Source organism: Halyomorpha halys, unplaced genomic scaffold (genome assembly GCF_000696795.3).
Source record: "Halyomorpha halys isolate HHAL.00 unplaced genomic scaffold, Hhal_1.1 Scaffold41.1, whole genome shotgun sequence".
NCBI classification, from domain to species: Eukaryota; Metazoa; Arthropoda; class Insecta; order Hemiptera; family Pentatomidae; genus Halyomorpha; species Halyomorpha halys.
This window is the reverse complement of record NW_027115338.1, coordinates 201982-214062: the sequence shown is the minus strand read 5'-3', so window position 1 is coordinate 214062 and position 12081 is coordinate 201982. Positions and strand designations below refer to the sequence as shown.

At 30.0% G+C, this 12081-nt stretch overlaps 1 protein-coding gene across 3 annotated transcripts in view; it reads right to left on the bottom strand.

The window, feature by feature from the left end:
* Window positions 1–12081, bottom strand: part of LOC112210022 (growth hormone secretagogue receptor type 1-like) — a 372925-nt gene that overhangs the window by 349238 nt on the left and 11606 nt on the right. Inside the window, exon 1 of one of the 3 annotated variants that reach the window (XM_067052409.1) lies at window positions 5209–5255. The exons of the other annotated variants lie outside the window; for them this stretch is intronic. The gene's annotated coding sequence lies outside the window, so the exon portion shown is untranslated. Of the gene's footprint in view, window positions 1–5208; window positions 5256–12081 lie in introns of those variants that run through there. 3 annotated transcript variants of the gene reach the window in all.

The following is a 12081-nucleotide window of genomic DNA, read 5'->3' as shown; positions in this document are numbered from 1 at the left end:
TCACTCTCCCGAATTCCCTCTCTCAGATCCTCCCCAGTGACCCGCTAAGCAAATTCACTATTAGACGGCAGTGTGAGATCAAACCAGAGAAATACAAGTCACAGCAGTAGATCAGTTTACAGTAAAACAAAAAAATAAATAAATTTTACCAAAACAAAACTAATACATAGATTTATAGGAAAATATAATAAAAAGTTGGTTATAAGAAATACTAGATTGGATACATAAGTAAAAAAAAAATAAATAAATAAAAATAAAATAATTGAATGAATAAATAAGTTAAACCACAAAAATCGACAGGTCCACCTACTAAAATAAAGAAATAAAACAATGAATAAACTAGAGCTAATTCCCATGGAGGTGATGATGTATTATCCCCTGGGAGTCCAAAATAATATTTTCTGCCAAGATGCTAACACCTAGGGCCTTCTAAGAAGCTCCTTGTTTTATCAGGTATTGTACCGCGAGGTCCAAACCCGAGGTCTCTCATGGTGAACTCTCTCTCTCTCCGAAGGTCTCACGGAATTTTTCCTTAAGAAAATGGATGCATTTTTCATATATTTCCTTTTTTTCCCTTTCCACTCCACCTTCCTGTTTGAGGTCATTGCTCTCAAATCTTACCGTCGGATCCAAGACCAGAACCGTGCCTCCGACTTTTGTAAAGGCGACAATAACGGCGTATCTTACGAATCCGTCGGTGTCAACGCAATAAACCTCCTCGAAGCAGGTGAAGTCTTTTTTTCAAGGAACTTCATCAATTCTTCTTTGACCCTGTGGTGCCGGCGTGTTATAAGGAAGGAGTTGTGGGATTTTCCTAGCACATGGGCTGGTGTTTCAGACTCTCTACCGCATTAGCGACCCAACTTCTTGCTTCAAGTAAATAAATATTTAAACATAATGAAAGGTGTGGAAGAAATGATGAGTAATTTAACCTAGTGAACAAATTCTCTTACATTAGATTACCTAAATTTTTGTTCTTTGAATTGTTTTCGCATCCTTCAGACTGAATAGCAACATTAGGTCCCTTTGGAAGATAGTAACATTTATAGAAAAAAAAAAATTACACAGAGTGCTTATTTTTACCTCAAGGATAAAATTTCTCAAATGATGTAGGAATCAAAAATTAGTTAATAGAAATATAATAAAAACCAAAACATGAGTTGTTTGCTTGTACTTGTATTCCCGGTGTTATTCCACAGCCATATATGAACCGCTGAATTTTAGAAGACAGTTCTCTAAAAAATTTATTTTTTCAGCTTACTCAATCACTGCTGAACAAGTATAACTTGTAATTTCTAAACGAATCATGTGTAAAATAACTCAATTACAACATTTATGATATTAGATTCGGCCATAGTAACATGCAACGAAGTTTTATTCAAATTTTGTTGCTTTCCCTGTTGAAGATAGTTAAATGTTGAATTTTGAAGTTTTGAAAATAATGAAAATCCTCAAATGGAAACTTCTTCCCCTAACAAATTCCTTCATTGAATCTAAATTACACACCATTTAAATCTCATAAGATGACACCAATATTGTATGATGACACAAAAACCCTTTTGTCTTTAAAGAAAATAAAAAATGATCATCTAAAAAATAAAAAAAATGCTTTAGTATAAAATTTTTCTGTATGTTGTGAATATGTTAATTCTAAATAAACGTTTGAATATCTAGATTATTTTTAAAGTAAGATAAATTTGATTTTTGTATTTTACCAACATCTTATTTGTTTCTTCTTGCTAAGCAAACCTTTTTTGTACTGTTCAGTTCAGACCAGATGTATGTACTTTTACAAGAAAATTAGAAATCTTTTAAATTTAATATTTTGTTAACTTATAATACATTTTTTATTTTAAAACATAGTTTATTTAATTAAGCTATGAAGATATTAACACTGGAATTTTTTTCGCACCTTATTTCCTGTTTTCCCTTCTAAGCACCGACTAGTTGCGTTATGTTCTGATCTCCATATTACTGCCGTCTTTACAAAAAGCATTAAAAAAGCGTCCACTCTCCAAGAACATTTCTTTCTACATCCAACGATATGATACAACAAACAGGATGCAAAAATGAATATTACTCACATACTCCGAAATAATGGAGAATGGCCCTTTTAACATTCAGCGATTCAAGTGTTAACACAAAGTTATATTTTTATTACCCAACTACTACTGGAAGAATTGTAATTGAGTAAAAATTTTAATTTGCATTCAGAAATGGATGTTCCACCAAACGTATTCACCGCAATTGGTCCAAGCCCAAAAAAAAAAAAAAAAAATGGCGACTGATTCAGAAGTTAAATTAATCAAAAAATTCATTTTTTTTTTCAAATACAAAGTGCTCATTTTGTTCTGTTAGCAGATAGTTCAAATTTTACCTAAAATATACAAGAAATACATAAAATGTCATTAGAAAGTAAATATTGGATTATTTATGGCGCACATAAAGTTTAATATATTCAAGGAAAACTTTAAATGTTCGCTCACCTTCATTGGAAGCTCCATATCCTTAAAACTACCTACCTACAGCACTAATAACTGTATTGAATATCATTAAAATAAGATAAAATCTGCTAAAATGTGAGTTCTTTACTTTTCAATAGTTTTCGAGATACTGTTTTTCAAAAAGCAACATTTTTTCCCTAAAAATGAAAATTCAATATTTTGTGAATTTATTTTAATTCATGACGATTATCATGTAAACTGCAGCTCCTAGGAAGATAAACTTTAACCATAACATTATAGTGCATTCAACTACGTTTAATTTTAGTTTTAAAATAAAACTACACGCCTGAGATATATTTTTTTCATAAAACAAACTTTTTTTTTTAGATATGAACTTCCAATAAAATTAGATTTCAACGAACATATTGAAGTAGGACCTTTTAAAGAGAGATAAATTAATTTATGAACTTTTTAAGATTAGCAAAAATACACGAAACAATTTCGGTCTTTCAATTTGTTTCCGGAACATAATATATTCTTAATTAATTCAAATTTAGTACCTAAATATTTTATGAAGCCAAATGACATAAGCAAACTTTAGTAAGATTACTAGATTTGCTATTTAAAATCATCACAGTCTCAAGGTACATTTTAATCCTTAGGAAAAATGTAGGAAAAATCCCCTACTTAAATGTTCAGATAAAAAAACAAGTAAAAATAAAAAAGGTAGAAAACAAATATTGAAGTTTATTCAATTATTTCATTTAGCCAGCTAAAACAGTTTATGCGACTATCCAATCAATCCTGCTCACAGTTAAAGAAAAAATAAATAGAGATTTAATTGCATAAGTTTTAATTTATAGAAGAAAATTAAAACTAAGTTACTTCCAAAGTGGTACTTTTAAGCAAAATTACGCAATTTGCAAACGGTGCCAAAACATTTTAATCATAAGTCAGTCCACTGTTTGTGATCATCCATCCATTAAAGTATGTCTAGGATTGCTCTACACTCAATTAAAGTGATTAAGAGCCGTTTAATGTACGAATGAAGATGGATTAACAATGTATAATTAAGAGGACTGCAGTTTAATGATTGGGTACTAACTCTTAGGATGCTGTAAACTTCTTACTGCTGCCAACTGTCAAAATTTCAATAATTTTTATCAAGCATTCTTACTTCTTATACTTTGTTAAACTAGGAACCAATGAAATAAAATGATAATGAAAATGCGAACATTGTTTATTAAACAACATAAAATGGTATTTATTCGCAAAGACACGATTCTGATATTTATAAGTGGGATCAATATTTTATAATCTGAGAATAGTTTAATAAGTATTCAATCAATCGTTACTTTTAAGGTTGAAACAGAAAAAAAAATAGCCCAAAATGGTAATAATAAAATTTACAAACAAAAATATATCGGTAATACACTGTCAGAAACCCTATATATGACTCTGTAATAAGATCTTGACAGAAGACATGTAACGAAGGAAGTATAGAAGGAAATAACTAGAAATACATTTTCCGTGTGGCCCGCTGGTATTGCTGTAAAAAAAATCATATATTTGAGGAATTCTCTTCAACTATATGAGTTCATAGCAAATTCTCTCGAATAAAAATATTATCATTCTATACAATGGATAGTCTACTTTTGTAAAAATCTAAGAGAAGAGGGATAGAGTAGTAGTAAAGAAAAAATCCTATATAACTAGATCCAACATTTCGAATTAAATTGCTAGCCTTTTCCAGAGCAGAACACTATGAAAATGAAAGTCATAGAACCTTCTAAAATGGTAGTATTATGTAAATAGCGGAAAACGAAGACAAATTGGCAATGGAATATTAAAACAAAATATATGATTTTTATTTGTATTGAATTTTGATAAAGTTCCACAATGATGGTTAAAAAGTATGATTAATTAGATTTCTATTTGAGTTTTAATTTTAACTACCACACTGAGCATATCCTCTCAGTTTGATTCCATTTTATCATTAAAAGTCGTATGTAATTGATGCCCTTCCATAGATAATGATTTTTTTCTTAAATTAAAAAAGAAAATGTTCACTCCCTTTTGATTTTTAAAATTCCATGGGAAGGGTCTCCCACAGGTTCAGGTAAGCAAAACGAGTGTTCGCGTAAATCTCTGGAAGGTCGCACACCGCTCAGTCGTTGCCAGGATATCTAAAGATAGATCGGGAAAGACCAGTATTACCATACGGTACTAAATATCCTACTCTTATGAACCACCGTTCTTTATCTGGTACTTGTAATTTATAACTCTCTGAATAACATTTCCTCTCTCTGTGGGGTAGTATGTCGGGGTGTGAAGGGTTGAATTACAGTAAAATGGACGACCTAACTGAAGGTGTCCAATACATCCTTCTTTTGAGTGTTTCAAGTGATCTATTCTTTGCTCGTGTTTCAATTTTACTTGAGGAGTTAATTTCATGATTATATCCACTCGACTGCTAAAATTTAAATATGGTAGTCAGCGTCTAAGAATCTTATATGTTTTTCATGTACCCCATAACCGACCATTTCTGATATAAGGGGGAGAGAAGGTTATCTACAGGTTACCAACCTATTCTAACCATGGTGGGCCAGATATCTCAAGGTCAGTTGTATATTCTGGTACTGCGTCGTATAGGTTAGACTGTTGTTTTTGGACCCGTGTAGACCATTGATATATACATAATACATAAATGGAGAAGATGGTACGGGATGCGATTAGTGAAGAACACAAATAAGTAAAAACTTACTTATTAATGCCAAAGTTTCAGCCAGAATTTTAGACCTCCATCAGGGCTAAGAACAAAAAATAAGATAATAAATAAAAGAAATTACTGAATAATTAAGAAAATAACAGGCAATATACATACATAAATAATGTTGAAAGAAAATGTAACATTGTAATATCACAAGAAGATAAAGAATATACTGACATCCATTGCATTACATCACAATAAAATTTCGGATATTTTATCTACCTTTGATTCTTACCACCCTCGCTTTAACTTTACAGTAGATTTTGAAACTAATCTCTCCCTCCCTTTGCTTGACCTCCTCATTAAAGAAACCTGGTGTTGTCTGGGAAGTACACATAGCCACTGATATTCACTAAACCAATTTACTCAGGCACACTTTTAGGCTATCACTACCAAGACCCTTACCATCAAAAATCATCGTAGCGAAAAACCTTATTTGCCGCCTCTGATTCCGATTTATTATGAAACTAGCATAGAACGCATAAAACAGATACTTTCTGTTCACAAATAACTTTCCCTTCTATATCATTAATAAACTTATCAACAACTTCAAAAATCGTCACACCACTTCAACTAATCTTCACGACCCATCTCTATCCCCTTATATAGTTCACAACCATATACCTCCTCTCTTTCAGATAACATCTGAAAATTCTTGCATTCCTCTATATCTAACCTTCGGTTTGCTTTCACACCCACAACAAACTGCCCAAAATCTACTCGCATAATAAAGATCCTATTCCTATCTTACACCGAACCAGGTCGTATACCGTATCCCTTGCTCCATTCTCAATTGTAATTCCTTTTATATTATTTAAACTAAAAACTTCCTAAAAGACCGCATCACCCAACATAAATATTCTGTCTCATCCCTTAATTCTTCTGATTCAAGACTTTTAGAACACTCCTAATCTTTGAAACATTCCCTTGATTTTGATAAAAATCCTATACTTACCACAAGCTGCAACTATGGCAAAAGACTTATCTACGAAAGCTTTTATATCAATCTAGAATCTTCTATCGATTTAACAACCTACAAACAAAATTTACTCCTAGCTTATACCCAAATAATTACTTCATTAAAACAGCATACATTTTTCCTATATGTTTTATATTCTTTTATTTTTCAAATATTTGATGCCACCTTTAATATCCATTACCACTCTAACTTGTAATGTAATGTAACTTGTAAACATCTTTTTCACTTTTAACCGTTAGCCGCTTCCTTCAAGGTATTTGTTAACTCTAAAATCGGACGTCATTTATTGTCACCAGTCTGGCAGTCCTGCATATGTCGGTTCACGTTTTATTTCTTTTTTTACTTCATCTTTATTTTCTTAAGTTATCTCTATTCATAACTTTAGTATTAAATACTTTTAATTTTCTATATATATATTTATTACAAGATTTTCAGTTTTATACTATTTTGTTGTTCTTTTCACTTTCTTAATTTTAATATTAGCTACTCTCATATAGCCTATAATTTCGTATAATAGTAACACAATGCGTTATCTTTCAACACTATTTATTTTGTATCTATATTGCATATTATTATTTTTATTTTCTAATTATTCTCTAATTCCTTTTATTCATTTTGGTTCTCATCTTGGCTGAAACATTGCCGCCAATAAATATATTTTTACTTATTTGCGTTCTCCACTGACCGCACTCCCAGCTATCTTCTGATATATATTTAATATAGTATTTTTTTTTTTTTTTTGTACTTGTTTGAATCTTCAGATTCAAACTTAGTGTTGAAGTACACTTGAGCTACTTAAAGTAAGTTATTTTAGTATCTTATTAGTATCTCTTGAATATTACAGGACTTTTTTCTGGGATTGATATATTTTTATTTTTATCTATCAGTTTCTACTTTTAGTGGTCTTAAATAATCTCATTAAATTTATCTTAGACCAGTTTGGAACATAAATATTAGAATGAGAAAGTTAGAGTTCTTATCTCTTGTAGATTTTTAGGATTCGAGTTCCTAAGTTCTTACTTTTCCTTACAGATACAAAACCTGTCTACCTTAAGTCGTCTTCCGAAGTTCAGGTTTTTGATTGTGTATCTTCTTCACTTCATTTAATACCAGAGGCGAGCGAACTGCCATCTTGGTCGGGCAATCTTCCTTATTTAATACAGGTCCTAAGAAGTAGAAGCCTAACAACTTGAAATATTCCTTCCTCCTTAGCGGATCTGAACGAGGCCTAGAATAGGAAGTAAATTAATTGTGTAATTAATTAGCAACTTACTTCATCCGACTCTGACAAATTTCTCCTAGAAATTAGCTTCTAACAGCAATTAAAAGACGATAACAAATTGAATCAGTACAATGACTCTTCCGGATAAGAGACATACAAATATCTTTTAAGTTGATGGTGGTAAATAATTGTAATAATTTGTTATTATATAATTATTATAAAAAATAACAACATAGAAATATTGAATTTTTATTAGTATTTATAAACTTAGATTTTATAAAAGATAAATGCATTTTTCGAAATTCTAATGGATAAAAAGTAATATTGGAATAATTTTTAATTATTAACGAGCTTTATCATTTTAGAGTTAAGTGGTCTTTCTGACCACCGTTTTTAACCGGCTACCGTTTCTGAGAACAAGATCAGAGATCATTTTCGTAGTAAGATAAAAATGATAATTAAAATATTGATTTTTTTATGTGTAACATTTTAAAGATATAAAAATACATAGTAATATTCTTTAATACTATATATTTTATAATTATAAATCTCTTCAATTCATTTTATACCAGATATAGGAATGTCGAGAATAGCTATGAATTAATCAAACAGGGATTATCAATTTGAAGAAACTGAACAAAAAAATTGAATTATGTTACTGCATACATATGTTAAACCACGTCCAGAAGAATCTCACTAATATTTGATAGTATGTCAGAATGCGGCCCATATTCCGACAATACGTGTCTGAAACTGAATGATTAAAAAAAGTGATAAAATAATTCCTAATTATTACTATCTCTTCTAACACACGTCTGAAACCATCAAAAAACTAATGGGGGCATGAGGAGTTCAGTTTTTCCTATTCTGTAACCATCTTGTCCGGAGACAACGGAATATACCTTAATAAAGGAGGGCTAATGTCTAAATAGATCAATTTTGTGTTTATGCAATTTGATAATTCGAAAACGTAATTAAGGCAATTACCTAATCATAGTAAATTTAATTTGGGACAATTTTGAAAGGTTCAATTTCAAATTTACAATAAAATAAAAACGGCCTAGTCACACTGAAACAGCTGTTTCTCAAAACCAATAAAATAAACATTAGCCCTTTTTACCAAGTTACAGATATGTAAAGAGTACAATCCATCAATATCCAAAGGATTGTAAAAAAAAAACCTAAATATAAAAATAAAAAAGATGCGAAAAACTAACACATTTTTGTTTTTTAGGATGTTAAAATTCTATGCAAAGAAAATAATATACTTTGAAGGAAACTATTAAAACCAAAATTATAAAATATAAATTGAAAATGTTGTTATAACATTTTGTTTGTATGGTGAATTATCGAATTTGAGATATAATAATGGCAATACCTATTTGATTGAATTTATTAAAATAAATAAAATTGATTTTTCTTTAGTTTAGAAAAAGATAACTTGTTATTGAAATTATAATCTATGAACTGAACCAAGCGAGTTTTCGTGGCCTGTCTCTTGAGTATAATGTAAGTGAGAGTATAATGTAATTAAAATGAGGAATTATACACACAAGTTGTCAGATATGAGAAGCATCAATATCGTGATTAATTAATAAACGTTGATTGTACTTTTATTATTTAAAAATAATCGTATCAATGAAAACAGCTAATGATGCAAGGACCAAAATAGAGATAATTATTGATGTCATTTAAAAATAATTATACTTATAAATGCAGACTGAAAAAAATGCACCCCATCTTGTTAAATTGCAGGTCAATTAGAAGCAATTTATTACTGTATTTTTTTCATATGTGTTAATGATGTGCAATTTGCCAGCTGTTCTTTGTCCTACAATTCTTTGCAAACCAATTGGCTTTTCTTCTTTGCATGCAAACGACACCTGGATCGTATTGTGGTTAAATTCAATAACCACAACTCCTAACCTCGTGAATTTGTGAACCAAGTAAAAAAAAATTAAGTAATATTATGTGTAGAACAATTGATTTTTTTTTTAATGTATTGATAGCCCATCTTCATATCATTTAAAAAAATAATATCAGTTAAAATAATATCAGTTATTGATAGATAGATATTTGACAATTTTAAACAAAAGAATTGTCGCTAATTTTTTATTGTTTAATATGAAATATACGATTTTGTCACATATGACTTGTATTTTCAAGCATCTGAGTATAAATAGAATAAAAATGGTAAAAGAATTATTAAAATTTCATATTTGTTATAATATGGTTATTATAAATTATTCATAATATATTTTACTTGAAGAAGTTTGTCGGGGGGTGCGGTCAGCAAAGAACAACATAAATAAACAAAACCATATTTATTTATTAAACCAACTACCATAATATATTTTAGATTATTAATGCATTGTTGACATAGCAGGTACTTAAGAAAAAGTTTTATTTAGTCTGAAAAAGAGGAACTTAAATATATGGTCTTGAAACACTTTCATATAGGGATAATAATTTTAATCATATGAACAGGTCGGAGGACGTTATAGCTGAGCACGTTGAAGGGAGAGTTTCAGAGTTCTTGGTTCAGTACGTTTTGGGTTAGATTCCTACCACGGTCAGTCTACATTTATTTCGTGGTGGTTTCAATAAATGGATCGAGACATGTATGGACCTGTCGAAGGCTGCACAGATTTTTTGAGCCATTAAAAAAAAAGTTATAAGAAGACTTATAATTAATTAAAAATTATTGTAATCAACATCTTTAAATCAAATAAGTATTTATTTCTATAGATAAATAATAAAGCAATTTTCGATTTGAACATGAACCTTAAGGAACTTAAGTGCATTCAAATATTGCAATTTCTAAATAAGTTTCTGAAGCCAAATGAACAAAGGATTCTTTAAAACTGTGAAAGAGTAACATTGTTGTTATAATAAATAATGATAATATACCGTACAAAACCATTATTTTAAATATTTCAACGGTATTATAATCATATCCGGAATTTGTATGAAATACCAAATTACGTATGCATGAATTTTTTTAGGACCTGATCAAATATAATTACGAATCAATGTACTAAGGTGCAATTAGACAAATTTTATTTTTATGCTTGTTAAAAAGCATATACATTGGTCTCTCCCTAATCCGAATTTATTAAAACTACGGGGGTTTGGATTAGCGAAAATTCGGATTCCAAACTGGTAAAAATGTTACTTCGTAAATAACAAATCAATTGGAAAACAAAAAGTATAAATAAATTTACATGCAAATGTTTTAACAAAAGTGAACCATTATTCGGAAATTTATTTTTTAACTATTTTCTTGTGATTCATTGGAATCCATAACATAACTTGCCAACCACAATGAATTTTCAATCTGTTCGATCTATCTTTAGGTTCTTGTTAGTACTTGCGAAAATTCAAACAACGGTAGAAATTACAAACAAGAAGGGCAGTTAGAAATAGTAAAATTACTATTTTTATTAGGTCATTATTTAAATGAAAATGACTACATTTAATAAAAAAGTTAAGAAAATATCATATAAAAATAAGAAAAATACACTACTAACAAGCATTTCCAAAAATTTCAAATTTCAAAAATTGAAGCATGATTGAGCAAAAATAACAATAAATTAGTTATGATGAAAAAGATGGTGGCACTGAAAAGAGACTAAACGTTTAAGGAAAAAAATTTCGATGCCAATTATCATCAAATAATTAGCCTATAATCTTATTTACATGAAGTAAACAAAACACTGCATAAAAATGTAAAATATTGGATGAAGTATTTAAGCTTCAACAGCTCCAAGGGGAAAGGTTCTTGGAAATGTTTCATGAAAATCGCAAGACGCTAATAAACTTGCAGTATTTTAATTTTAAACAGGCCAGTGGGCAGGATTTGTTTTTCGAAATAAAATTTACTAACTCCTTAACCTTTTCGGACAAGAATATTATTTATCTGTACCACCTTCATCTAAAAGATGTACAGATATTTTCACTGCCGGCCGGCCCCGTAAAGGACCGGACCCCAGTCAGGTGGAAGTGGCATGAGACTGGACAAGTTTTTTTTTTCTCTCGAGTCCTGGAGAATCTAGCAGCGGCACTGCCATCCTCCAGTGGTGTCCTTGACCCACACACCCTAGGAAACATCTTCCACTCTTAACGGCCACATAAATCTAAAAGCTATTTTCGTATATTTTATCACCGTTGGGTGTTAAGATTTGACCCGCGTGTTGGTCAGGAAATAAAACTCTATTTCACCGGTACTTTATGAGGAATAACTTTCAAATCTCTACTCTTCTTTTTGGTTCATCAATCTTCAATTAATATTGATAAGTTAATAGTTGACCGAGGATATATCTATCAGAAGATGATTGGTGGGGGGCGGGAGGTCTGTAAAGAAGGTTCTCAATGAATATTGTTTAGTTAAATTGTGTGCTTCTTGTAAATGAAATTTTTAATTGGCATGAAAATAATAATTCAATAAATAATCATGACAGTTCCTTCGTTTGATTCATTGTAACCATGTTGGTAGAATTTTTATGAGATAATGCAATCAAAATTTCCAGATCTTATTGTAATATTATATAATATACGTTTTAACCGATTACTGCTACACTAAATATTTCAAATTAATATGAAACTACTATGCTTTTTATTTCTACATATTGACATTCTCTGAAGTAAACTTGTTACTGTATATATA